At 41.7% G+C, this 27,620-nt stretch overlaps 2 long non-coding RNA genes across 2 annotated transcripts; one reads left to right on the top strand and one right to left on the bottom strand.

The window, feature by feature from the left end:
* Nucleotides 1–17,289: 17,289 nt before the first annotated feature.
* Nucleotides 17,290–23,786, top strand: LOC116443336. The gene is made up of 2 exons (XR_004239838.1): nucleotides 17,290–18,934; nucleotides 19,969–23,786. It is a non-coding gene; the product is annotated as an uncharacterized LOC116443336 (long non-coding RNA).
* On the bottom strand, nucleotides 19,834–26,748 carry LOC116443337. The gene is made up of 2 exons (XR_004239839.1): nucleotides 22,712–26,748; nucleotides 19,834–21,921 (listed from the first exon to the last, which is right to left on the bottom strand). It is a non-coding gene; the product is annotated as an uncharacterized LOC116443337 (long non-coding RNA).
* Between the last annotated feature and the right edge of the window lie 872 nt (nucleotides 26,749–27,620).

The following is a 27,620-nucleotide window of genomic DNA, read 5'->3' as shown; positions in this document are numbered from 1 at the left end:
GCTGCTTTGCTTTGTTGTTGGTTTTAGGTCAGGCTGGATTTGAGGGTTGGTTGTTTTTAGATGCATGTCTTTCTCCTGGATTAGAACAAAGCTCTACGGCTAAAGGTGATAAATGAAAAACATTTAGACAAGTCACATAAGACTCATCTGCCTCATTTTAATATGATAGGTTTTGGATGGAAGCAGGATGCAACTTACAGGTTTACACAAGTCCACTGTTTCACAAAACTATTTAAACATTCAATTAAAAAAAAAAATCTAAGATGAGATTATATTTCCCAACAAAATAAGCAATGAAGCTGTTACTTACATTTAATTTTTGTTAGAGATGTTTACTACGCCACCCTGACAATATAAGGTATGGCCTTTGTCATTCAGATAATTTCTTTCATGTTTGAAAGTTAGTTAGCTCATTACTCTTCACTTACTGAAACAATTCATTACTTGTCAGAGTGTCAAGATCAAACATTGCAGGTGTCCATACATCTCTTTCTGTGTCGAAAAGACTTCAGAACAGTGGCATGTAAGATCACGATGCTTGAAACTTATTAACCCTTCTTAAGCCAAAATGTTTAGAATTCCCCTCATTACTCTTTATGCTGGTTCTGTCATTGTTGCTATGGCTTTTCGCTACATGATTGCTAGCCAGGTTGAGAACTGGTGAATTAATAATTAAAACTTTTTTTAATGTGACAGTTCTCTCCCCCCCCCATCATTATTACAGTCAGTGTGTTTCATTTCTTTGTTTTAATAAAAAAGTTCTTTAAAGAAAACTATTAGCAGTGAGCAAGCACCTGATGTCCCAAATCTTTCTTCTGAGGGGGAGCCCATGCTGGAGCCTTCTGCAGGATGGGGAGGAACCAGAGGGAAAATTACTGACTTGAAAACACTTTTAAAACACAATTACTCTTAAAACTCACCTGTGGCTATTCTTTCCCAAATTTGCCCTACCTTCTCATCTGAATAATTTCTTTCTCCAGTGTAAGATTCCTTTTCTATAAATTTCTTTTTGTGCTGAACACTGCATTACCAGATTCAGCAGGATTTAGCAGGTTTATTTGCAGGTTTAGTTTTTTGTCTCCGAGAACTGCTAAAAATCAGTTAAGCTTAATATAATAAACACATACATTTTAGAAAACAAATCACTGCTTGGTGTCTTGAACTGAGGAGAAGTTTTGTTTTTCTCTTACAGGAGTGGATTGCTCCTTCCTTTCTTTGATGAACGTGGTACTTGCCATAGTGTGACTGAAGGAATACATTTCCTCCTTTTTGGCAGATTTTTCCCTATTATCCTTGGAAATAAATGTATTCTTAATTTAGTTGCTTAATGCATTTTAATTTATTGATCCCTGTATTTCCAGTTCTTTGAACTGAATATTATTTGAATGTTTCCCGTTTCAAAGAAAGAGTTTCTTTGTGATCCAGGCTTCCCACTTATTCCTACTTTTGCTTTGTTGGCTCAATGAAGCCTTTGTTGTCCCTTTTCCCCCAATCTCAGTTTCCCAGTTGGTGTTTTATCTATCTCACTGAGATTCTCTTCTTGGGTGATATACTTAAAATCTGCCCCTGTTGTCCCCCTCATAACTGTGACTCAAATCTTACTCACGAGTGACTATTGCGACATCTCTTCTGGCCCTCATTCTCCCTTCTTTCCAGCTAAAGCTAACTTTCACTGTCCCCTCTCAAGTCTCTGTACTATTTACGTCAACTCTGTACCCCCGTTGACGTCTGCTTCCAATTCCCAGCTCTTCTTTCCTGTAACTTCCGGTGCACTCTCTACTCTCCTTTAACAATCCTGCAGAAAACCTGCCCCTTCCCTGCAGAGCCTGTATATGAGCATGACACGGCACAACACAGAAGCAAGACAGAATGTTCGGTGGATTGCCTTTCTTAATACTATTATTAGCAATTTCTACTTGGTTTTCTTTAAAATGTGTCCTCCTATGCAGCTCTGCAGTATTTATTCCCTTGCAGTGTGTATTTATTCCCTTGCATGCCTCGATCAGCTTATACTGTCACTGGTCAATTTTCCCAGCATCAATGCTTACCTATCTTTGTCTAGCTTTAGTTGTAGCCTTAAGGTAAGTTGCAGAAGTTTCTGGCCCTTCACTCATGTTTTATGCAGATTTCAAGATGAAATTGCTGTGAAAAGATCAGCTTGCCCTAAATAATGTTGCTTTGTAAATAATTCAGTCCAAGTGCAGAAATTAAAACTGAAGTTGCAGCTTCTGTTCGCCTCTGTACCCTGTACATCTCATGCACCCAGAGCTGTAAGCACACCTCTTTAGCAAGGAGATGCAGTGATTGTGCAGGTTGTACTGCTGCCAGAGCACCGGAGGAGATGCAGTGCTAATCGTGCATGTGTGCTTGTTTTGTTGCAAAGTCCGGTGGCTCCTGAAGGGGAGCTCAAAGCTAAGCCGATTTGGATTTGTTGGGTTTTAGCTGAGGCAATTAAAGGGAAAGTACAGGTTGGCGCTGTTTCTGGTTGGCAGCATGTGGGACGCAGTAGGATACACACTGGGCAGCACTGGTGCCGTGTGTCCACTCCAGGGCATTTCCCAGAGCTCATCTAATCACAGATTTACAGTTCTCCAGGATCCTTAATGGAAGCAGTTTCTTTCCCTTGTACTGCTTGTACTTACCTCCCCCAGAGGAAGGGCAAGTATTTGTAGCATGCTGTCAAGTAAAAACGGTGAGTTTGGGTGCTTTGGGTGTGTAAATGTGAGACTTAGTCAAAGCAATTAGCTGAGTAACCATTCAGCTGAAATTGTTTTCCTACCCTGCTTCCAGGCCGTGACTAACACCCACTGTGATACACACCCAGCCTTTTCCAGCACTCACAACTGATATGCCGAGCCTCAGCCACAACTGCCTTGGGATGAACAATCACACAGTTCATTTCTGGGCTCTCTGCTCAATCATTGCACACCTACAAGTCAGACTTGAAAACAAAAGCACATGTAATGGGGCTGATGCTTTGTAGGTACCAGTTTTTCCTTTAAACTTTGACTGGCCATGTTCTTGTTCAAGTATTTCTCTCTGCTCTTTACACTGACCAGCTTTGCTGTGTGAATAGGAGCTGCTTGTAACTAAGTCCTAGAGAGGTTTTTTTAAAGCAAGACTGTACTTCTAAAATTGTTTAAAGTGTTTGATACAATAATTTGTAAAGAAGATGTTAAAAAACATAGAAGAGGGAGGTCAGATGAGACTTGAAAAAACATTGTTATAAGGCAGATTAACAAGCTCATTATTGGCTAGAAATTGAGGCTCACCCCAGGCCAGGAGCAGAAAGGCTACAGTTTTCTGATCCCGTGGCCTCAGAAACATCCCAGCACCCTGTACCACCTTATTTGTCCTCGTGCCATGCTGCACCAGTCCTCAATCTTCCCAATTCCAGCTCTTTCCTGTGAACCACATCAGGGAACCTGTTCCACTGAAAAAATAACAGAAAATAGCAGCAGAAAATAAAAATCATTTCACAATCTAATTCATGGCACGTGCCTCACATCCGGGAGGAGCACTGGCTGAATTCCTGCCATCTGCACTATCCTGGAAATCAGCCTGGCATCAAACCCTGGTCCAGCCTGACCAAGGACATGGAAAAGATGACTGTGGCAAGGAACCTGAGGAATAAGGAAATAGAGCAAAGGGCTTCTTTCAGTAGCTACAGGTAACCCTGGGAAAGGAGGTGATTTTCAACAGGATCATGAGGAGCAAAGCCAGAGGATATCTGTAGGAGTGCAGGCAAGTCTGGGTTGTTTGGACATAAGGAATGTAAGCAGCAGCAGGAGCCTTCTTCGGGAAGGACGTCATTGCAGCAATACGAAAGCATCAACTGCTAACACTGTATTTATCCAAACCGTAAAGAACAATTTTAAATAAGAAGAGGTTTCAAAGCTGTGTTTAGCTGGAAGATCTGTGTGGGAGAGGGGCGGATACCTTTGGACTTTGTTAATAATTAAGTGGAGGAGTGTGTTAAAGCCTATGGAATGGACAGCATGGTAGTAAAAATACCGTGACTCATTGAAGCTGGAGGTTAGCAAACAGGCCCAAGTAAACAAAACTGCACATGACAGATCTTTGTGCAGCAAGACCTATCTCTCTTTAATGAAACCGAGCCTGAAATGCTCCATTTGCTTTGGAAAACCTAATGACCTCGTGGAAAAGATTTAATACTGAACCTGCAAGAAACAGAAATTGTGTTCAGAGCTAGATGAAAATCCAGCAGGTTTTCCAAGCTATGCATCTGCAATATTCAGCATATTTTCCAAACAGCTTTTTTCTCATAATAATCCCTGAGCTAATGTCTTTCCAGTTAAAAAACCCAAAAACACGAAGAAACCGTCTTTTCTCATATCATTTCACTCACTACAAATGCAGCAAGAGCCAGAAGAAAAGTCTGGATATATGGTTTAAAAGAGGAAAGAACTTCTCTAAGCAGCAGCCTGTGAAGTCTGATTTTCTGTGTACTAGTGTCATCAGATGTTTAGTTTTCAACTGAATTATTTCACAGGTCTTCCCCCATTTAAAAAAAAAATAAAACTTTTTACTATTTACTGCATATCTTAATATAATTATCTCCCTTTTTACCTCCTGTTTACGTCTTGGGGTACATTTGGCTCTAGAAACTGGCAGCCAAAATCCATAAGGTTTGAATGTAGAGTAGTAAATACACCAAAGCTGGTCTCCTGCCAGCTGCCTGTCCCTAAGGGTGCACACACACTGGTCTGGCTTCTCCCTTTCTACAGCCATAGCTGGAGACCCCAAAAATTCCCAAGCCACTGGGAAATGCTGACAAGAGGACAGGCAGGTCACTGATACCATTTCAGGAACCTCCAAGTACAAGAAGCATCATACAAGAATGGTTAATTAGAGCTATATCATAGAGTTTTGCACCCATTTTGAGTCGCTACCTGACTGCAGTTGCTCTGATTACCTAATTCATCTGTGTCCAACTCTGCAAATATTTGTTAGAGAACACAAAATATTTGCTGTTTATCCTGGGGCTCAGCATTACATATGTTTGTTTAATGTCCAGGCTGGGATTTTCAAATGTTTCTGATATCTCACTATACCTCCAATTTATTTCTATTTAATCTGGAAAGAAAAAAGATCTTGTCAATATACCTGTGCTGTACATCTCATCCATGTTTACATTCTGGCAGTTTGCCTGTTGGAGCTGTGCAGAAGGTAAAGTGCCCTGTCACTCTCTCACATGTCACCGGATCTGTCATGGCACGCAGACACACACGGACAGCCTCAGATGCCCCACACAGAGCAAGGTACCTGTGGCACTGCAAACAGGGGGAAGGCAAGGCACTGTTATGTTATTACAGGGTAAGTGAGGTTAGATGGACCGAGGGTGTGAGTGTGCTGACATCACCTAATCACTCGGCAGTACAATTACAAGAGCTGTCTCTCCACTCAGATTTTACAGTTAGATTAGCTATTGCCTATGACTGTGCTCCAACACGAGCTGTAAGTAAAAACAAACCCAAGCCTCCTTTTATTTTTTTTTTGACCCAGTAAAGCTCTAATTAAACACAAAGTGAAAAAATGTCTTTTTTTTTCTTATCAAGGGCAATGCCATAGGCTAGTGTTCAGACTGGAAACTGAGTGAGGAAGAAATCCTCAAAGCCAGGTGTCACAGGTGTCACACAACTGCACTTCACGGTGTTCTGGCAGCAGAGGAGTCTTTTGGGGTAATATCAATGTATCTGCTCAGCACTGCTGAAAATAGAAAACCACATTCCCTCCTCCTATCCCTTCTTTCAGGCACAGGATCCACCATTTACCTTCTTTGGGCTTTAGTATTCTTGGCATTTTTCAATCCCCCCAAAAGACTGGCGAGTTGCCTGTAGGTTAGGGACTTGCGTTGCCTCATCTGGGAGCCACGGAACACCAGAGCAGGCACGAGAGTGAGGAGAGGACACTGGGAGAGGGCAGAAGGAAAGGAGACCTTCCACCTTGCTGCTGTAAGGTGTTACATCAGTTCACTTGTTTGTTAAACCACACCTTGGAAGAAGGTGGTAAAGGCCATATCCACTTTCTTTGGGTATTAAAAAACAGATCAAAGAATGGTTGAAATCCCTAACGGCTTGTCTGGTTTCCCATTGCACCAGAATTAGTTTTACTCCTCTTTTCTTTCCCCCCATCTTCAAACCCCTTGACTGAGGCAATGTCCCTCTTCACAAGCACACACTGTCTTTACCTGCTGTCTTTGCATCAGTCCTTCAAGCCCTATTTCTTTTGCAACCTTTGTTTTTCCAATTGGTCAACTCTTCATTGACTGCTATTAACATAATTATACCAGAATTCTTGCTCCTATTTACCTGACTATTCAGTTCTTTGGGACTAAATCTTACCATTTCTCTCAATTTTGTAAAGTGCTGTTTGCCTATACATAGCTAAAGATCTTAAGACATCTTAGCAACTTTCATTTGCTCTCCAAGACTCAAGTCAATCACTACCCCACTACCAATCTCATGAACTACATGCAGAAAAATATTATTTATTACATAAATAAAGGTGAACTAGACATTCAAAAAATCAGAGTGGAATACTGGAATCAAAATCCTTAATCCAGGCCCAGTGAATCTCTGATTAAAAATAAAATAAAATGCTGATTTTTTTTTTTCTCCCTAAACTCTGTAAATCCTTGAAGAGCCCAGGTGAAACAACCACCCTTTTTTTGGTTTTTTCTGTCTCTAGGTCTTACATTGGTTTTTCACTCCAGAAATAAAAACTTTACAGCTGGTATATATATTACACTTATGATGCTTTGATTTAGAAATACAACTAACAGATGTTAAATTAATCTAGTCAGATTTGAGTTACCTTTGAGACCTGGCTACAGTGTTTGCTTCTGGAACGTATGCACATTTTATTTGTCCCCGTGGTTCATGAAAGTCAGGCTGTCTTTGGATAAATGATGATTTCATGTTTTTCTCAGATATCCACTCATGTCCATAAATTTGAAAGATGTGTGTTGTGCTATTGGAGAATGTACTTTGAAGTCAGTTTTAGATTTGGTTGCTAATCTGGTGGCCCTGCTTTTTTCTCTTCTGTAAACAGTGATAAATAGTTTCCAGTGGGCCTGAATCCAGCAAGGCTCTTCACTAAATAGGCTCTAGGTAAGGTTACTTTGGAGTGAAGGGACAAACCCTACATTAAAAGAAAAGGTTGGTAACACAAATGTATGAAAATACTGAATTCTTCCTGCAATATTTCTGAATTTGGATAACTGATCTGGCCACTGCTCCAGACAGAACAGCAGGTTGTACCCAGAGCAGTCTGTGCCTGATAAGAGGTTTCTGATAAGCTCCTGGATACCAAAAAGATTATTGAACAAATATGTTGGATACAGTAGGTTACTATTTTATATTGTTTTTCCATTCTTCATCACAAGTCATGATAGGACTAGTAGAAATTAGGTTATTCAATTCTAAGGCTTTGCTGCTCCAAGAGAATAAAATTGTACTTCTAAAAAATATTCATGTGCCTTGGGAAAAAAAACCCCACCTTTATTCCCTGGATTAATCACTCAGAGCAATGTGCTAAGTACACTGAGCCGTTCTTTTTGTGGAACATGAGGATCAAGCCTTTGTTCTTGGCAGCCACATCCTTCATGCCGTGCATACTGGAACCCACCGCTGTTATTTTTCGTTCCTCACAGAGAGCAGAGCACTCTGCAGCAAAAAAAGGGGCAGCTCGTCCCAGAGGGGCCTGTGCTACACCAGCAGCAAACTCCCAGGAGGAGCCTGAGGTCATGAGGGTCAAAATAAAGGTCACAATGAAAGCCTGATGTGGCACCTCTCTTCTGTAAATGCTGCGCTGAACTTGGAACCTTCGTCAATTTTTATGGGTGGTGTTCAGATTGAGGCTCAGGAGTGGGAAGCTGCTATTAAAAAAAGGAAAATAATGGACTGCCTAGATGTATCAGATGCAGAGACATTGAGGAGGAAGGATACAGAGGACTTCAAATTGTACTTTTTTGACAGTGAAGAACTTTGAGTGGAGCCTGGGGCAGGATGGCTATTGACATTTCCACCCTTTTGTCTCTGTCAGTACCCTGTACCCTGTCTATCCCATATCCTGTGAGCAGGTTTTACCTATTTTTGAGGGGTTCTGTGAGAGAAAAATGTAGTTATTTTTGCCTTGCCACATTCACTGGTGTAGAAGAGAGACACAGCCAGAAAGCTATTTTATAAAACCCTTACAAAATTGCATTCTTGCTTTCCTCGCTATGAAAATTTTAAGTGATCAACACAGCAAGACTGCAGCTGATAGGGATGCCTTTTCCTGGCCTTAAAATCAAGAATCAAACACGGTTAGAAGGAAAAAAGGGATTTTACTTCTGTATTTATTTTAAGGATCCCTGCAGTGCACACCCACAATAGATCTCGTATAACATTATAGGTCTTATTAATTAGCATGTCTATCAAAGATTCCCCAATGACAGGCTCGAGTGAGCCCCCCTCCCCAAGGAACCTTCCCCTGGATGGTTCTATCTTAGTTTACAGAATGTGTTCTGGAGAGGACCTTGGTGTCTGGGGCACACTGATCCCTAGCTACGAGGCTTCTGAGATGTTTAGTCTCCTAGCTTGACAAAATATGTCTAAGACTGTGGGCTAAAAACCACTTAGAATACAAAAGCTGTAAAAAGGTAAATAAAAGGGGTATAAAAGAAAAGGCAAAAAATCATCATGGCATCAATAGGAAGTTAGTTCTCCTGCAGACCACATAAACCAGTCACATTATCCCTTTGTCAGGAGTAGATAGATGCACGGATTCCTTGTATAAATTCACCTTTGACTGATGTGCCTCCAAATGCCTGGGCCAGAACTCACAGAGAGATGAAGGCAGCAGCAGAGAATACCCTGCTGCATGCTAAACCTTCCAGCATTAAATGGATTTTAAAAGCACTGTTTTTTAGAAAAGAAAGGACTCATAACCACCTGCAGTGGTTTAGCTTTACAAAATGCAGTCACTCAGTGTTAACAAAGTTACTCTTCCTATTTGTCAGCAGGCACAGAAACCTTTCAGGGCTCCACCCAGAACTGTGCAGGCACTGTAGAGTCATCAGATTTGGTAAGAGTTCAGCCCTGCAGAAAACAGCTGCAGCCATGAGTGCAAATCTTTTGCCCTCAAATTAGTGGAAGTCTGAAATAAGAGCTGATCTTTTAGATTGACCTTTTAACACTCAATGTATTTATATGTCTCCTCTGCAAAATGAGGACGAGTACCTACTTATCAAATTTATTTTCACATTTGCTTGATAGAACCATTCCTCTCTCATTTAAAAATATTTCTCCTTGCATTTGCCTTATGGCATTACAAGAACATAAATAGGTGATTTCCCATTAACTATTTTTTTTTTTTTTAATCCTTATAAAATTTTGTCTCTACAACTAACAAAGAACACCCCCCCTGGAAATTATTTAAGCCTAAAAATTAAATATTTGCTGATTAAATTTATCTCTGGTTGAAAAGAAAAGCTGTAGTCCCTCTTCTGAGCAGACAAAGCATAAAGCACAGCAGCATCTGAGCAACATAGTCATCAAAGCCACTAAACAAACCCTAAATCCAGTTTTAGCAAACCATAGAGTAGCATTTTAAAGTACTCTGGGAGCAGTTTCATATTACCAGCAGCTGGTTTAAAATAGTAACAGGACCATTGTACCATCCTCTAAACTAATGATTCTATCATAACAAAAATATTTGCATGAAGTAAATGGACATTGAGTAACTGTGGACTTCTGTACCAGTGATTGCACAGTGTCAAATGGCAAAAACAAGGTGGAGAGAACAGGAAACACCTGAGACAAAACGGCTTGTACCCCTTTCCATATTGCTGCTTAGAACAGTAGCCACTTATCGTTTGAACGAAGACAAAAAGACTTACTTCTATTACCAAAAACCCCCAAAGCCCACCCTCCCAAACCTAAATAAACATAGTTCTTCTTTCTTACTAATGTGTGTGACTGGTACTTCAAGCTTTTTACTCTCACATTATTTTGTTTTTCTAATTGTTAATGAAGTTAAATCTCTCCAAAAATTTGGAATTGATGTGCTTTGAGTTTTTCAGTGATGAAATTTTAGACCACCTCACACCCTGTCACGGTTCTAAGACACTGCACTGAAGGTCCCCTGCAATTTGGGATGGAGGTACAGATTAAATAACAAATTCAAATTAGTTATTTCAAACACACCTGGAAAATATTTTGAAAACATAATGATGCCAATGAATAAAAGACTGTGCTCTGGGACATATGTAATGATTGTTGTTATCATCACAGAAATCTCTGTAAGAGAATTTGCTGCACTCTGAAGGAGGCAGTGGAGGAAAGAACAGGCTTTGAAGATCATCTCAGTGCAGTGTACACGAGACATTCTGCATGTCAGGTGAAATACATTTTAAAGTGAAGCTGGATACTCTCCACATTTTTCTGTAGAGATGTCTCGAATAAAAAGCTTAGAAAACTAGAAGTTTAGAGTGCTGGAATGGCAATGAAGCCTGGGGCTGATCATCAGGGCTGCATCCACATAGCCTAGAGCTCTTTCTTTGCTACTGAATGGTTTCCGACAAAAGATTGAACCCAACTGTTTTATTTAACAAAGGAAGGATAGCAGATGATTTTTCATCTCTTCTACAGGAAGCAAAATACCTCCTCTTGCTTAGATCCGTGGAACAGGGGCATGTCATGGGAACACCTTTGTGAAAGAGAAGGCTAAGGGGGCAGTTTCCTTCCTTGTGCTGAGCTGGTTTTGTCCTTTTAGAAGCACCATCAATGAGCTGGAGTTTCTGGACCTGTGTTTTCAGGTGACTGTAACTGCTGCTTGCTAAATACCCTTGCACATGCCTTTGGGTTGTGGATCCACCACCATAAACTCATTTAATGCATGTCCCTATGCAGATGTGCAGTTGGGAAGCAACAGCTTAAGTGGGGTTCTCCGATGTCACCATCCTGTGCTGGTTTAGTTAATTTAAATAACATCTCGTTTTAAGCAATTAAGTTCTTGTTTTTTCTTAGGCTCTTGTTTCTTAGGCTCTTGCTCAGAAAATCATCATGATCCTCTATAAAAATATATAAGTACTGATGAAATGAGCATCCATTTGGACCTGGAATGATTGCTCTACTTGTGTTAGTTTGTATGACTATTCACTGCATTCACTGGGAAAGACCCAACCCAATAAAATTTTACATTTGTATTTTTACACAAGGTAGCAATTCGGACTGTGTAGTTACTAAAGGGCTTGAGAGCAAGTTGGAAAAATTAGTAGAACTATTCCTAGCCATACACATATTGCAAGTGTGCCAGGAAACAAGCAAAGCCCGATTTCCCAAACATTTTGTGTGATGGGAACTTCAGCTGGCCACTTCCTCTTCCCCAGTTCCTTTAGCTCCATGTTCTTTGTTTTCAGCCCTAGACTGAACATCCTCCAGCATCCCTCGTTTTGGGGCAAAGTAGCTGATTTGTCCCCGTGCTGTTCTTGTGTGAGAATAATCATTACTGGTACAAATTACAGCAAAACCTGCCCTATACCATTCCAAACCTTCACGTACTGTACCTAACCATTGCTTTTATCACCATTGCTGATAGCTTCTCTATTGGTTTTGGTGCAGCACTTGAATCAATGAATGTTTTCTTTGCCCGTTGGGAACTCCCGTCTTTGTATATAGCACACTAAAACCTGCAGATTTCCCACACAAAATCCTAACTAGATTCGAAGTGCTCTGATTTGTGAAGAACACATAAACATGGTGTAAATTCGCAGTTCATCCTCGCTCTGATTTCTAATTTGTCTTCAGGCAGGTTCGTTTCTAACCGAGCAGCACGAGAGGTGTTCGATGGCAGTGAGGAGAGCGATAAACACCTGACCTCTAGTGGCAGCTGTCTGGGCTCGGTGGGAAGGGAGAGGGCTGGAAATGTGGGGGGAAAAGGGATTATGGAGTAAACTGGAACTGTGAAGTGGAGCCTGAACTTCCACTAGTTGCTTTGTCAGTTTTTGTTTAATTATCTTTTCTACCGAAATCTCAGTTCAGAATCCAGGGTATTTCTGTTTCTGAAACTTTTCTTCGTGTTTATTACTATGTTTAAGAAGTGTGTACTATGTTTAAGAAGTGTTTATTACTATGTTTAAGAAGTGTGTACATTACTATGTTTAAGAAGTGTGTACTTTACTATATTTAAGAAGTGTGTACACATTTCCAAAAGAAATACAGCAATATCCTAACAGATTTTGTATCTTCATATAGAAAGCTTTTGGTAAGTTTGTCAATTTGGTTGTTTCCCCCCCATGCACACACAATTATTCAAGAAGGCCATTTGGGTCCTCATTAGACTTCATTTCTGCTCCTCACTGACAGAACATTTCCCCGGTGAAAATACATACTTCACTATCAGCACTCAGGACATCAAAGCTTTCTTTCCTATTGGGCTAAAAATACAGCAGCTATTCCATAAACAAAGGTCATAAACTTACTAATCAAGTGGTTAACACAAATATTAAATCTCCTTCATTGAGAAACAACAGTCTTGTTTTTAACCCCTGTAGGATTAAATTTCAAAGTGTTGGTTTACACAAACTTTCTCCTAAGCAAAAGACCATTGTCTGGAAGCTATGGTTAAACCTACTTTTCACTACAGCTTTGTGAGGCCTTCAGACCACCAATACAATCTGTTAATGTGACAGTGGCAAACCTGCAGGAGGACTGGAGCAATGGCATCATTATTTTCCAGTTGGAGTTAGAGTAACTCATGCTTATTTCCTGAAGCCAGAGTGAAAATGAAGCTACAAATGACTCAAAGCGTTCTGGACATTATAAACAAGTCAATGCAGCCATATGAAGAGATGATTTCAGAAAAAAAAAAAAAAAAAAAAGCTGTGCAAATACTCTAGCCCATTTAAATGCTCACATTAATTGGGACGTGGTGGGGTAAATCTGGGGTTTCATTACGGCTGACAAGTGCTGATTTGAGAAGGGCATAGAAACAGTACTATATTGTTTAATGTTTTTCATAAAAGACATTAAATTATCATAGTTATGTCCAAAAATCTTATTATGTTTGAGCCATTTATATGTTTTCTATTTAATAAAAAAAAAATCTGCAATATTTTTCATCTAGTAGCCTCTGAGAATCTGATTTTTCTTCTGTCTGTTGAGACTAGTTCAAACTCTCCTTCCTTACCTTCAAGGTGCTCTGGCACAAGCCCAAGATACCCAATGGCTTGTCCTACACAAGATGTCCAAGTGAATTAACAAAAAAAGATGTGAATTTAAAGTGAGTATAACTCGAGCATATATAATTTCTCTATGGACACTCATTTAGGAGTCAGCTGGCCATAATTACCTTAACTTAATTCACACTCAAAGTGAATTAAATTGAAGTGAAATAATGGTTTATCAACATGGGAGAGACACTGCCCAATAAGCTTGGTGTAAATTCACAATTCATCAGCTGCTGTGCTCTAACTTCCCTTGTGGAAATGCAGCGTGCCCTCAAGGTGCCTTTGTATGAGGTAACTTAATTTTTTTAGGGGGAAAAAAAAGGCTATATATGGAAGTGTGGGCTGATTGATAGCAGGTGCAGAAGTGATTGGATTTCAATGGTGCTACACTGGAAAAAAGGTCAGCATACATCATCTGTGCAGCTGAAGTTTCTCTGCCATTTTGGGACCACAATGGCACCTTCTGTGCTATAGGGTCTGTTTTGAACTGCAGAAAGCCAAATAGCATTTTTGATGTTTCCATAGCAGGGGAACAGCCAATTAGTACTGAGTACCTGGTGTACCATCGACTCATATTTTTATTCACTGTTCAGTAAATCACCATGGAGGAGTGCAGCGAAGCCCTAACCATTTCTGAATGAAAACAGCCAAAAGCAGTTATATACTAACATTTACACTGTTACCCATCTTGATTTAACTTTACTGAGTATCTTGGTATTAATTTCCCCCTAAATGATTTCCCACCTTTCTTTATTCATTAGATTAAACAGCATTTTTCTGTTAGCATAAGCAAAGCAGTAAGAAATATGGAGAAATATCCTATTTGCAATACTCCTTTAAATGTAACCAGCATCGTCAGGCAGTCTGTGACATTATTACCCAGTTAGGAAAACATCCCTGGCCCCATTCATTCAGCCGTTCTTGCTCATTTTTCCAGGCACAGAACGTTTGTGCCGTAGCAGGCCTTGTCAGATTTGGAGCCCTTCCAGTACCTGATGAGCATATTAACAGTGCTCCCATTCATGGCCCAGAGCCTGCCAGTTCCATCTAATTTTAGGGAAGTTGCTATTTATAGTTGGATGGCTGTGCTCGCTCTGGTGAAAGCCTTGCCACTGCTGGGCGTGGGGGGGAATTTATATTTTTGTGCTGTTTTAGTTGGCACATGCAAAGTTCATGGTTGTAATTCACCCAAGTCCAAAACACTCTGCCATCCTCCTCAAGGAGCAGCGATGCTCCGTGTGAGGATTTACACCAGGAACACTGTGGCACTGTTGGCTGTCTCGTTCTCATCCAGCCATGTGCTGGCTGTGTCCATGCACAGGTGACCCAGAAGTCAGATGACAGTACAGAATCATAATCTTTGCTAAACTACTATATGCAGAAAGGTTTCAGGGTCCTAAGGATGGGGGAGAGGGGGAGAATGTGGAGCCAAATCTCTCTGTGCTGTAACACCTGTAGTATGGGTTGATCAAAGTGAATTCCTTTTGCCTTGTTTCCAAAGAGCACATTAATAGCAGTAGTTATAATACCTACCTTTGCACCACAGGATTTTGTCAGAATTTATTCCCTAACTTTGCAAGTAGTGTTAAATGCTGAGAAAAGTTATGGGGAAGAGATTCTCCAATGTAGACTTGGTGGTCAAATTTACTTAAATAGGCTATTATGACTTAGGCATTTCATTAATGTACCAAGAACTAACACTACACTGTGTATGTATGTACATGTGTGTGCGTGTATGTATGGAAAACTGAGAGAGCTGAGAGGAAATCAGCATTACAGTTCATTTTCTCATGCAGAAAAACTGCCACATAAAAAGTGAGAACTCCAAAACTATTTCATTTAGAAATACAGTGTTCAAATCATACATAGTCTGGTGCTGTGAAGTTGTATAATGACCCTTGGGAAAACATAAGCTGACCTCTTCCAGTTCAAAAGATACTTCATTATGTGTTTTAGTAATTGATAATTTCTTCCCAGTTTTATTGGTGTGACAGGATGTTGGTTGAAAAACTAAATTCACTTTTTGTAAATTGAAATTGGGGTTCAGCTCATTTTAGACTTTCAAAACGAATCCTGACTTTGGTAGAGGAAGGTTTAAGTCACAGACTTTCAGTCAGATTGTAGCGTTTTGGCTTTAAAACACCCAAAGTTGATAGTGTCTACTCTTGTTTGTCTCTACATAGGCCTCTGGTGTGCGTAATATCCATTTCCTAGATTTGTAGGAGGTGCTTGCAGGGGTTGTTGACTCTCTTTCTGATGTTATAACTTGCTGACATAGAATACATGTGCTGCTCATCCCTCATTCTTGCTCCAATAGACAGGAAGACTTAGAAGCTGGAACAGATACAACTATGAGAGTAAAAAAAAAAAATCCTTGTACTCATCAATCTTAATTGCATTCCAGTTCCTAGTTAATTTGTGTATCACAACAAAAAAGGAACATTGAACCAGCAAAGATTCTGGTTCAGCTGAAATTCATATTCAGCCTGGCTGGGATTCTGCTGAGGCAGAGCTGAACTGGAACTGAACCAGAAAAGCAGTTGAAGAAAGAAATAATGGCATAATTCTGTGGCTAATGTGGTTCACGGGACAAAAAGTATTCTTTTCTCTATTAAATTGTAGCTGACTGCTGCATGTGATAAAGCCCATGCCCCATGGTCCAGCAGCCATGGGCTGGCAGAGGACTGTAATTTCTCTGACATTCAGAGCCAGAAGTGTGTTTAGCGGTCAGTAAATGTTCATCTCCCGCCCTCCTCTCCAGCTGAAAAGAGATGTTCCAGGAAAACGAGGGGTTCAGATGTTACTGCAGATACAAGCTGCAGTGCTGCCTAATGAGAATCACAGGTAAAGCTGTAACAGCTCTGAGAGGGCCTTAGATTAACAAATATTTATACTGGTTTGAGCACGAGTTAAGTCCATGAGGATGCGCCTTGTGTGTTACTGGCAAGGTAATATTGAGCAATCCTTGCAGCTGCAGGAGTATTTGGGGTTTTTTAGGGGTGTACAAAGAGGGGTTGTGAGTTCAGAGGGTTTCAAGCTTCTTGTCACCAGCAGCCCCAAACCCTGCAGGGTGGGTAGAGCACACACACGTGTCCCACTGAAAGACACAGCAACGATGACATCTCATCCGCATCTCAAAGCACCGCGTGGGACCAGGGGAGGCAGCCCTTCTGCCCTGTGCCCGCACCACAGGTTTTCCCTTGTGCACTCAGGCCAAAGGGGCATCCCCTCACAGACAGATTTCCAAATGCTTTGATTCAGCCACTTCTGAGAACCTCCTCCATGCACAGCTTTTCACAAAAAACCCCACCACAATTTGAGAGACTCCTTCCTGCATAGGCTGTCAAATCTCCCTCCTTTCACTACATCAGCCTTTCTGGGTTGCCTGTCTTGGGTGGCTTTATGTTGTCTATTAAGAAAATTAATTATACTGTCCTTATTGTTTGCATTTTACGTATCTTTGCAGCCTTCCCAGAAAAAGCTGACACATTATTGCTCTTCCATGAATTGTACTTTCTTCCACATGTTCTTGTGACCCATGGAGACATTGTGCTATTTTTCATTATTATATTCAGGCCCAACGTGGTTTCTCTCCATAAATGCCTCCAGTGAAACCTAAAACATCATCACCTGTTGCTTGGCACTGTATAAGGGAGAATAAAAAACCAATGTGGTGACCAAACCCAGAAGCTTCTCCTGGCACCGCCTGGTGGGTTGGGGCTGGGTTTTACAAGCACAGAAACTCAATGTCTCCATCCTTCTTCCTGGGTTTTATCTGGCACTGGTACTCCTACTCATCCCAGCCATTTTAGAGCATTGATGAGTTAAATTATAGTGACTTTGTGGAATGATATTGAACTAATTAGCCAGCATAAAATTAGTGGCTTTTCATACACCTGTGGTACTTGAAGATTTGGTGAATTTTCCTTTACGGAAAACATCTGGCTGGCATCAAGGCAGGGATTATAACTTCAAGGAAGGTTTTTGCCTATATGCTGAAACAAGACATTTTCCTCTACAGCTAATATTTGCCTTTTTTAGCTATTCTGAGGTAAAGAAATTGCTTCCATCTTTCCTATCCCCACTCCAACTCTTTATGTTTGAGGTGTATTCTAGTTTATTGTTCCCAAAGCAAGAGCAGCAAGATCATTCTTCAGTCTTGACTGATGCTGTGCCCCTAGAAAATTTAGACTTTTATAGTCATGGCCTTCCACTCTCTCTTATGGCAGTAATTTTAGGGTCTATAAACACTGACATCTGTATCCAAAGTAAAAAGAATTTGAAATATTGAATGGATCTGTGTCTCCACATCAAGGAATCTTGACAGCTTTTAATTTCCTTTTGCAAGTTCCTAGCTGCTGCAGTTTCTCTCAGTCGGTATGAGACAAAGCAGTTGACTTTTTTTGTACTACCATGCTGCTTAGGACATTTTCTGATCAGTGGCAGCCAGCTGGCCAGTGGCTTTACCCATCCATCTCATATTTCTGAACATTAAAGCTGGGCTTCCTAATTTGCCCAGACGTTTTATCTCCTCAAGTCTATATCACCTGTAATTACTTCTTGGGAAGCCACTTGATGTTAATTTTAGTATTTTTAGAAAGCATCCAGCTCTTATTTAAGACTATTTTGGTATTTTTGATTTTTGTGTGATTGTCAGAGTTCAATTTCTTTAGCTGCAGCAGTTAATCAGCTTTCAAAATCTTGCCTATTATTTCCACTGGGGAGACTGACAAAGATACCACCTGTACTTTCCTTTTGTAGACAAGGAGAACATCAGTTCTGTAACATTTTTCCCCAGCCAGACCTGTTACGCATTGTTTTCCATGAGCATCTCACCGTGGCTTTTAAGATTTCATGCTGTGTAATTCATTTTGAACAAACCCTTCACCTGAAAGGTTAAAATTTAACCAAGGAGCTAAACTGCTCATGTCAAAGCCAATACAAATAGGCCTCCACTGGGGACTAAAGGAAGTAGTTTTGTAATTCAGATTTTGGGGGGAAAGGAGCATGAAATCGAAACAGAAATATTTAGTAGCGCCAAAAGGGGAAGTAACTTCTTTTAAAGAGCAGCTTTATATTAACTCAGTAATACTTGCTGCAAAAGAATTGAAACTTCGTATAAAAGCACTATTGTACATGGAAAACTTGTTAAGTAGGAAGGGAGGAAGGAAGATGTGAAGATGGAATCATACTGGGGGTTTGTAAGTCATAGCTAATGTTTCAATGCTGATCTTTATACTTTATACTGCTTCTTTAGGGACTTTCTTAAACAGAATTTTCTCATAATTTAGATGCCTCAGTTTCTACCTTTTGCCAAGAAGCTTCATGTGCATCTCCCAGAATCTCAGACAGCTGGCAGCTGAAGCTGTACCCCAGATTCCCAATGTCTGGAAGCTGAAGTGTTTGTTTTGTAGTTGGGATGCATCTGTAGATGTGACACTTCCACACACATCCACGTGTGTGGTCACGGATGCCCCAGCCTCATCATTCTCCAGCTTCTCTTCAGATCCAGTTTATTTCAGCTTGATGTGTTATATTAATCTAGTATTTCATTTTTCATTCTTGCCATCTTTAATGCACACACTGACAGTCCTGGCAGTGCTGAAACATGATCTTCTGAGCAGCTTCCCAGTGTCTCTCCCAAGCCCTCCCTGCCAGCTCCCCTGTACCTCAATCTCCAGTGGATGTTTACACCTGCAGGTCAGTAAAAGCATTTTTGAAGCCTCTTTTCCCCTGTTTTCCATGACTGCCTCTTTCACATGATGAACTTAAAAGCTTCGACAGCTGTTGAATATTGAATTGCAGGAGACCTTCTGCTTGGTTTGCAGAATCTCACACTCTCAAGAGTTCAGATACTGCTTGAGACAAACTCTCACTTTGAAGACCAATTCACGTGGAGTTATTTTAAGCCAATGTATACTCTCTTCACTAGAAGATGACCTGCTGAGCAGGAGGAATTTGTATTTTGAAAAACTCAAATCAGATTGATCAGGCTCAGCTTCAGACTCTCTCCAGCATCAGATTTCTATCTCCTGACTAAGCCAACTTCTTCCACTAGAAGTTCATTTTTCTCCCAGCTGAACTAATTATTTTTTCAACCTGATTATCTTGCACATATGCAATCTCTGTTGAATTTCCATCACCTGTTGAATCATTCCCTATATCGTCCCTTCCTCCTGCTTCTAATTTTCTATTTTCAGGATTCCTTTCTCCTTTAGGAGAGGATGGACAAATATCATTCAAGTTTCATTCTTAGCTTGGCTGGCAGCACATTTAGCCCACTAAAAATTTGCTTTAGCATCAGGCTGGACACATTTCAGCATTCAGGGCATTAATTACAAGCACCAATTCTGCCTTTCAGTGACTCCTGTATGTTAAGCAATGCAAACTTAAAATAGATAAATGAATAAATACTTTTCTACACTGAGTCTATCATTCAATTGGAAGGAATGTAAGAAAAGATAGGTAGAATTTTCTCCTCAAAATGTCCATTAAATTTTGTCTTTTACAGAATATTACTATGCTTTGAATATTGGGATTTCTTATATGATTTGAACTAATTTCTCCCTGCTTTACTCTTTTTTTTTTTTTTTTTTTTTGAGGTCTCATCTTTGTATAAGAACCTTGCAATAGGAGAGAGTTAATCTCCGTTTCTGAACTTGTTTTGGTACTGAAAGAAATTAATTCTGTATATTGAAGCTGAATTTTAGATTTTTTTTATCCTTTTATTCCAGTATCTGCATGAAAATATTGATCAGGCCACAGCTACTCAAGACTTGTTGGGATGAACCTGGAATTTGATGCCCACTTTTTGCCTCCCAGCTCAAGAAAATGAAAGACATTGGGAGACACTGAAGAACTGGAGAGGGTCCATTGGAGAGAGGGTTGGAGAACCTGACCCATGAAGAAAGGCTAAAGGAAGTGGGTTTGTTCAGCTTGGGGAAGGCAAGGCCCAGGATGGGTCTAGTCAGTGTCTCAACACCCAAAGGAGGTGGTTCTAGAGGAGATGGAGACATTCTTTTCCAAGGGATTTCTGGTGCCAGGACAGGAGGCCATGGGCACAAGACAGTTTAGGGGAAATTCCTTCTGGATATAGGAAAAAACTAATTCTTCAGACAGAAAATAATTGAGCAATAGGCTTCCCAGAGAAGAGGTGGGACCTTCCTTAGTGGAAATATTAAAGATTTTGCTTGACAATGCTCTGGATAATCTCATTTAAGGAAGAAGAGGCAAGTTCAGGCTGCAGCATGCAGTGCTAAGAGAGACTTAAGGCACAAATCAACAAAAAACTGCATTTCATTAAATGTTTATAGAAGAGCAGGGCTTGTCTGGTGCTAAAGTACCAGCAAGACATTTCCTCAAAGTCACCAAGCTTCCTGAAAGCCAAAACATCATGCACTGCACCAATGCTGCCATAGCCATGAACTGCCAAACCCAGTGCCTCGTAAAATTCCAGCAGTGCCTGCCTACTCAGAGCACAGAAAGTGTCGCTGGCTCACTCACATGAGGCGAGTAACTCACGAACTGGTAAGGCCAGGCATGTAAAGCAATGGGAGCTCAGTGCCTTTGGGGATCAGGAAGTCTTTATACAGAGCTGCAAGGCACTCGCTGCATGCTGACAGCTGGAAGGCTTCTGCAGCGACCCTGAAATCTAAATCATCCAGTGCCTCCAGAAGAGGTCTATGTATTTCAGATGCCAGAGTGAGAGACTGCATCAGCAGATATCTATCTATCTATCTATCTATCTACTTCTAGTGAAACTTTTTGCTTGGCTCTGGAGCCTGCAGCATTTATTGCAGCCAGGGAATTGAGGTTTCCTACAGCCCACAGTTGAGATGAAGGACACTACATAGCCAGAGCACTGTTTACAGACCTTCAGTATTGATTTCTGCTTGTAGCTATGAAGTAGAAAACTACAGGTATGTTTAGGAGTTTTTGGCTTTTTTGGACCTAGATATGTCACCAATAGAAGAAGGAACATTTTCAAGGCTCAGAGGTGATCAGAATTTCTGTTATTCCTTTATCCGTATGGTCTGTCTATGGGTGCATAGGAAAGAAGAGGCTGTGTTCTCCTGAAAGTGTAAGGCATAAAGCCACAGCAAGTGTGAAAGGCTCAGTCCCCTCAGTCATCCTCTCACTGACTGTTCTTACAACGTTTCCTGGCCCTGCTAAATAGAAAAGTTAATTTTTGTGCCCTCAAGCCTGCTGAAGCCTTGGCAGAGAAGCATACAGGGTGATCCCTGTTCTACAGAGAAAAACATCATGTGCCCCTTTCTATGCTGGTGCAATGTTTTGACCTTTCTTCCTTTAAATATGCATTACACGGCCCAGCAAGAAGTGCGACATAGTTTAGGCTGTGACTTCATAATTTCATTCAACATAAAATATGAGTTTTGTGTCCCACTGGAATGGTTATAATTGAGCACACAGATCAAGTGCACAGGCAAGAGGCTCCTGACAGGAGAAGTGGGACCTGATGAACATCTTTGTGGCTCTTGCACAAGCCAAGTGTGTCACCAAGATAGGGAAACACAGTGCAAAAATTACTACATGATTACCCCTAGCAAAGTCTGTTGTCAGCTCGGGCTGCTTTCAGCTGAAGTCCAGCCCTGGCCAAAGTGGGGGACCCACACACACACAGAGACTCTGAGATTGATCTCCACTGTGCTTCTGAAGCCAAGTCACCCCTGCAAAGAAAACACACCAAAGAGAAAATCAGCTAAAGGACAGCAAGTGTAGCACTGTGACAGCTTCTTACCAAACTCTTTAAAGCCAGTGCTCCTGCCATTAAAAAAAAAAGCCTTTCACAGCTTTTAAACATAACTGAAAAAGTCCTTTCAAAAAATGAGGCTGTGTCCTTCCCAGGATCCACCCTTGGTTGAGACAGGAGTGCTATGTACACTGTGCTCAGACACATAAGCCTCTCACTCTTACGGCCAAGGGCACCACAGCACCTTCCACAGAAACAATCTCCACTGATTTACTATAACAGCCAGGGGAAAATCATCTCTTTCTGAGCACTTTGAATATGCCCTTCCCTAGGTCTGTTAATGCATGAGGCGGGATCCAGTTGTTCCTCCTCACCTTCTCTGCATCATCAATAATGAAAGACTAAGCTGAGGACAACCACTTGGCAAAAACACAGGAACTCCTGATGAGGGGAGTCATCAAAACTACAGTGAGGAAAAAAGGAGGTAGCATGTTCATATTGTACCAGGTCTTGCCGTATGTCAAATTATCAGCTTGTTCAAAATACACAAGAACTGACTGATTCAGATGTTACACTTAACATGTGCTGTAGGGTTAATGTTCCCAAGAGGTATTTGTTTTGATGTCATGATAATCAGCACACACTGTGAGGATATAAGCATGAGAAATTCAGTAATCAGTTGAAAAATAGAGAGCTGGGGAACACAAGGATCCCAAGGCTAGTGGGAGGCCAGACATCTCCCCTTTTGGCAAAGTGACATCACTCACCCTTCTTTGGATGCCACTCTTGAGGAGACCTGGAATCTCAGGAGAACACCCATAGCTGAGACCTTCTCAGGCAAAGCCCAGGCTTTGAGGAACTGCACCTGGGAAAGAAATGGCAACAATGGTGTGACCAGCAGAGTATCAAACCTCCTGCGGATTATTTCCAGCAACTACTCTATTTGTTTTAACCATATTCTGTGTAGAAAACTAAAGGGGTGCTGCTTACTTTATCAATGCGAGTCACCTGTGAACTTGGTCAAGAGGAGGCAGTTTTGTGGTGACTGTCAGTGCTGATGTCTGCCTTACATCTCACAAGAGTCCAGGCTTCTAAAAAAAGGTGCTTCAAATCACTCGTGGCCTGTGAAATTCCCAAAGAACATCTGGGGACCAGCCTGGTTCAACCCTTCTTGCTCTAGAAAGAGCTTACAGTGTGAGCAGCAACCAGCAGCTAGAGAACTGGAAAGGATGTTGCTCTGGAAGCTTACAAGAGCAGGTGAACTACTATACGAACTGTTATGTGCCTTCTAAAAAGAAACAGACCACCAGCATCCCTTCCCCCAAATAAAACCAGCAAAACCCCCACACCATGGGAACCTTGCTACAGCCCTAGGCTAGAAGGGAGACAAATTTCTTTCCCCAGCTAGAGAAATAATGATAATAAATCTGAATGAAAGGGAGTACACCAGACCTTGTTTTAGTAATGGACAGAATGATACTGTAGCTAGAGGGAATGACAGCCCTCACCCAGAAGATAAAAAGCTCCCGTTCTTGGCTTCTGGTTCAAGATCAGGCTCTCAGCAGTAGTCACTGGCTCAGGAGTCAGTTGTTGGCTGTAATTACAGCTTCCCTCCCCCTTGCCAGCTGCTTCCCTTTGCAGTTTGAGGCAGTGTTTAAGTCAGGCCATGGTCCTGCAGGTGACTCCCTGCAGCTCTGCCCTTGTGCTCAAGACACCTTGCACCTGCTGCAGGTCTCACATTATCCGTCTGCAGGCTAAGGGCAAGGCCTCTATTTTTCTTGTGTGCTACAGTTTAGGAATAATTGATGAATCTATGTAAATAAAGCTATAAAGTAGAACTGCTTACAGCATTACTTTCCTTGTCCCACAGTCCTAGCAATGGAATCGGGCACAGCTTTTGCTCCATGTCTCCATGAAGGACTCTCACAAATGATTCTCCTTCAGCACTGAAAACAGAGGAGCTCTGCAGGACACCACTGACCTGGAAAGCCCTCGGCTGGTGCCACAGCAAGAGATGTCAGGAGACAGAAAGGCTGCCCGGATGAATGTGGGGTTCCTACCTACCCTGATGCTGTGTGTCTTTCTGGCACTCTGTGTTCAAAATTCATTTAATTCACCAGTGGCATTTTGGAATTTCCTACATGTGCTAAATCGTAATGAAAGACATCCGCTGATGGCAAAGTCTCTGGGCTCAGAGGATTATGTGGGGTAGGGCTGCCTGAGACAGCCCAAATCCACTTGAGATTGAAAAGGTGTGAGCAGTAAATAAAAGGAAATCCCGGATCACCATATAGTGTTCAGCTCCCACACATTGACCTCCTTTGGTCCCTTCTATATTTTGTTAAGATCATATTTCTTTGCGTGCTGCCTGGCTTAAAAGCCATCATAAATCTGTGGCATGCAGCAAGAGTAACAGGGAAGGCACCGTGTAATACAAGGCACTCTAATTCCATCCCAGGCACTCGGAGGGAGCCGTAAATCAGTTTGGAGAGGCCTTGGACAGGAGAACTCGGGGGAAGGTTGGAAGGCGGCTGCAGCCTGGCCCCTGCCACTGGAGCCCATCTGCCCTCGGGCCAAGGTGAGCACACCTGCCTCAAAAAAAAAGAGTTCCGATGTCTCCAGATTGAACAGTGATAAAACTACTTTAAATACTCCTTGGGGAAAAGCACACCCGCCTGCGTTTGGTGGGAATGCCCTGTGGGATGTGCCACACACTGCAGGTGGGAGCATGGCCTGGCTGCCACTCACGCTGTGCGTGTCCAGGTTTGCCTCCACCTGGCGTCACCTGTGGACACCAAGCACCACACCTGGCTGGGCTCACTTGTGGCCAAGCCTCTCTCGTGTCCCAGCTGCAGACACAGCTCTGGGTCAGGGAAAGCTCCACCATCACCGTGGGCCTTTCGCAGCTGTATGTGAGTGATGGCTGGTTTGGAGCGTGTGCCCACACACTCACCCAAACCACTGCAGATGCAGCTCTCCACTGGAAGTTTGGGAAGAGCTGGAGCTAGGGATATGCTACCATATTCTACATAGTAAAATCTCTTTTTCTTTGCTCTAGTGGGAAAAACCTTTCAAGTGTGGAAGCTTTCCGAGGGAGACTTTCCTAAAAATAATTTTGCTCAAGTTTTAATAAAAATTTTGAATAATCTTTTCTTTTTTCTGCCAGCTAGTATAATATGATGGATGTAATATTTTTATAAGGTTTCTTTGTGCTACAGTTAAAACTTATTAAACTTTGGAAAAGTTGAATTGCAAAGGGGAGTGAAATGCATTCAAACTTCCAAACTCAGACTCTAAGTTTTGCTAAGATGCAGGAATAAAAGGTAAATCACTGAATCCTGGGCCATCAATCATTTTATTCTACTCATGGTAAAAAGCAAAAAAGAGGAGAGAAAAAGAAAATACAACCAAAGTTGTGGCCATGTTGAAACTTTGGATGAAAAAAGTTGTATAAAAAGGAGGAAAAATATATGTTGCAACCATGAGTATCCTATGCCAAACCTCATCGGAGGTCACTGGAATGAGCCAGCAAGCCAAGCCTAAACAAAAATTGGACCTGTGGGATTCCCCATCTGATTTTCAAATAGTCACTGTTACACTATCATTTGTCAAGCTTGCAGGGTAGTTTTTTACCAGATGTGAGAAACACAGTACCAAATCCAGGCTGAAGCCAGAGAAGAGGGTATGCTTCCACACAGGAATAATCTGCTCAGGAAGGACTGTAAAGTCCGAGACTGGACTGAAACCTCCCAGATCCCTGAGTGCTGTGAAGTGTGTTTTAATAATTTCACTACAAGTGAGACGTTCTCATCATCAAAAGCGAGATGTTCAAAGGACCTGTCTTACTGTGGAAAGGAAGGGTTAAACTGCCTTTTTTCACAAAAGGGAAATTTACCATATCAGGAACAATTTTATTTTCAGTTTAGATGTTTACATTGAGAACTGTCTAAGAGTGGTACTTTTATTTGTGTTACTTCAAAGTGCATCCAGTGTTTCTCACTCTCTCCTAAGTGTTAATTAAAACCAGATATTAATGTGTAAACTGCTGCTCGCTTTCAGCTGATTGAGAAACCTTGTTAACACACTTTGTTTAGTTTATGAAGTCTCACTTGGGCTCCTTGAGGATGGAAACATTATTGTTTACATTTGTATAAGCAAGCTGGACAGGGAAAATCCAGAGCAAGAACCTCTGGAACATGAACATAAGACACAGCAGGAAACTCATTTACAACTGTCTCTTCACCTGGTTCCTTGCTGGGTTTTGGTTTGTGTTGGACACTAGGCATGAACAGTATCCCACAACCAAATAAAAGCCTTTATACCATCAAATGCTTAGCACAACTGGTGCTCATTACTTTTAATTGTAGAACAATTGAAAGTGTCTATGTGACTTGGGAACACAGATTTCTTTGAAAACCAGTGGCTATTTTTGCCTAGGTTTTTTGATAACTTTGTCTTGCTTTATTAAGCAGTGCTGGCACTGATATTTTGGTGAAATCTGAGCATGCACATCACTGAATCCCAGATCCTCACAGACATCTTCCTAGGCTCTTATCTCCCATAGTTTTTGTAATGGAAGTTAATATCTGGATGCCTTCATGGATAACCATCCATGAGTCACATGGATCAGAGCAATGCCAATATAGCTTGAACATGTTTTGTTAATGATTTTGTCATTCAAGGTTAGTGTGCCACTCCTAGCGCTGGGCAGTTTTGGCCACCACGATAAGAAATACCTAAAGCTCTTAGAGAGCATGCAAAGGAGGGACACAAGGATGGTGAAGGATCTGGAGGTGATGCCTTAGGTTTTAACTTTTATATTTTTCAAATTCTGTACTGCTTAGTGTGTAACTCTGAAGTTTCTTGTAGCCTGTTAACTTCTGCTCTCTCATGCTAGGTAGACATAACAAAGTCTCTCTGGACCTGCTCTTCAAGGACACCCAGACCATCCTAGGCCCAGAAAGTATAAACCAAAGAGCCTCTAAGGGGGGAAAGCGGAGGGGAAATTACATCATTAAACGGAAACTTTAATTGGAGAATTAACCCTGATATGCAAAGGAACCAAACCTTTAAAGGTGTCAAGAACTTGTGACCTCTTGTCCACCTTAGGGTCCATCTGGGTCCCCAGGGTGTACCTTTGAAGGCCTTTCAAATAAATACCTACTTTTATTCCCTTACTCATGTCTAGTCTCTGTTTCTAGGAGGCCTCTTAAGGCATCAGAGGGGCCATATGAGGAGTGGCTGAGGGTACTTGGTCAGTTCAGCTGGAGAAAAGGGGATTGTGGGGGACCTCATTGCAGTCTGCAGCTTCCTCCTGAAGGGCGACTCCGATCTTTGCTCTCTGGGACCAGGGACAGGACCCAGGGAACAGCTGGAGCTGTGTCAGGGAGGGTGAGGCTGGGTATCAGGGAAAGGTTCTTCCCCCAGAGGGTGCTGGGGCACTGAACAGGCTCCCCGGGGAATGGGCACGGCCCCAAGGCTGCCAGAGCTCCAGGAGCGTTTGGACACCGCTCTCAGGGATGCACAGGGTGGGATTGCTGGGGTGTCTGTGCAGGGCTGGGGGTTGGACTCAGTGATCCTTTTGGGTCCCTCCCAACTCAGGATATTCCATGATTCTCTGTCTACTTTTCACCTCCCAGTAAGAGCACAATGCTGGGACCAGGCCCCTTGTGAGAA

This window comes from Corvus moneduloides, chromosome 4 (genome assembly GCF_009650955.1).
Source record: "Corvus moneduloides isolate bCorMon1 chromosome 4, bCorMon1.pri, whole genome shotgun sequence".
NCBI classification, from domain to species: domain Eukaryota; kingdom Metazoa; phylum Chordata; class Aves; order Passeriformes; family Corvidae; genus Corvus; species Corvus moneduloides.
The sequence above is the reverse complement of the archived record's forward strand: the minus strand, read 5'-3'. Positions and strand labels throughout refer to the sequence as shown.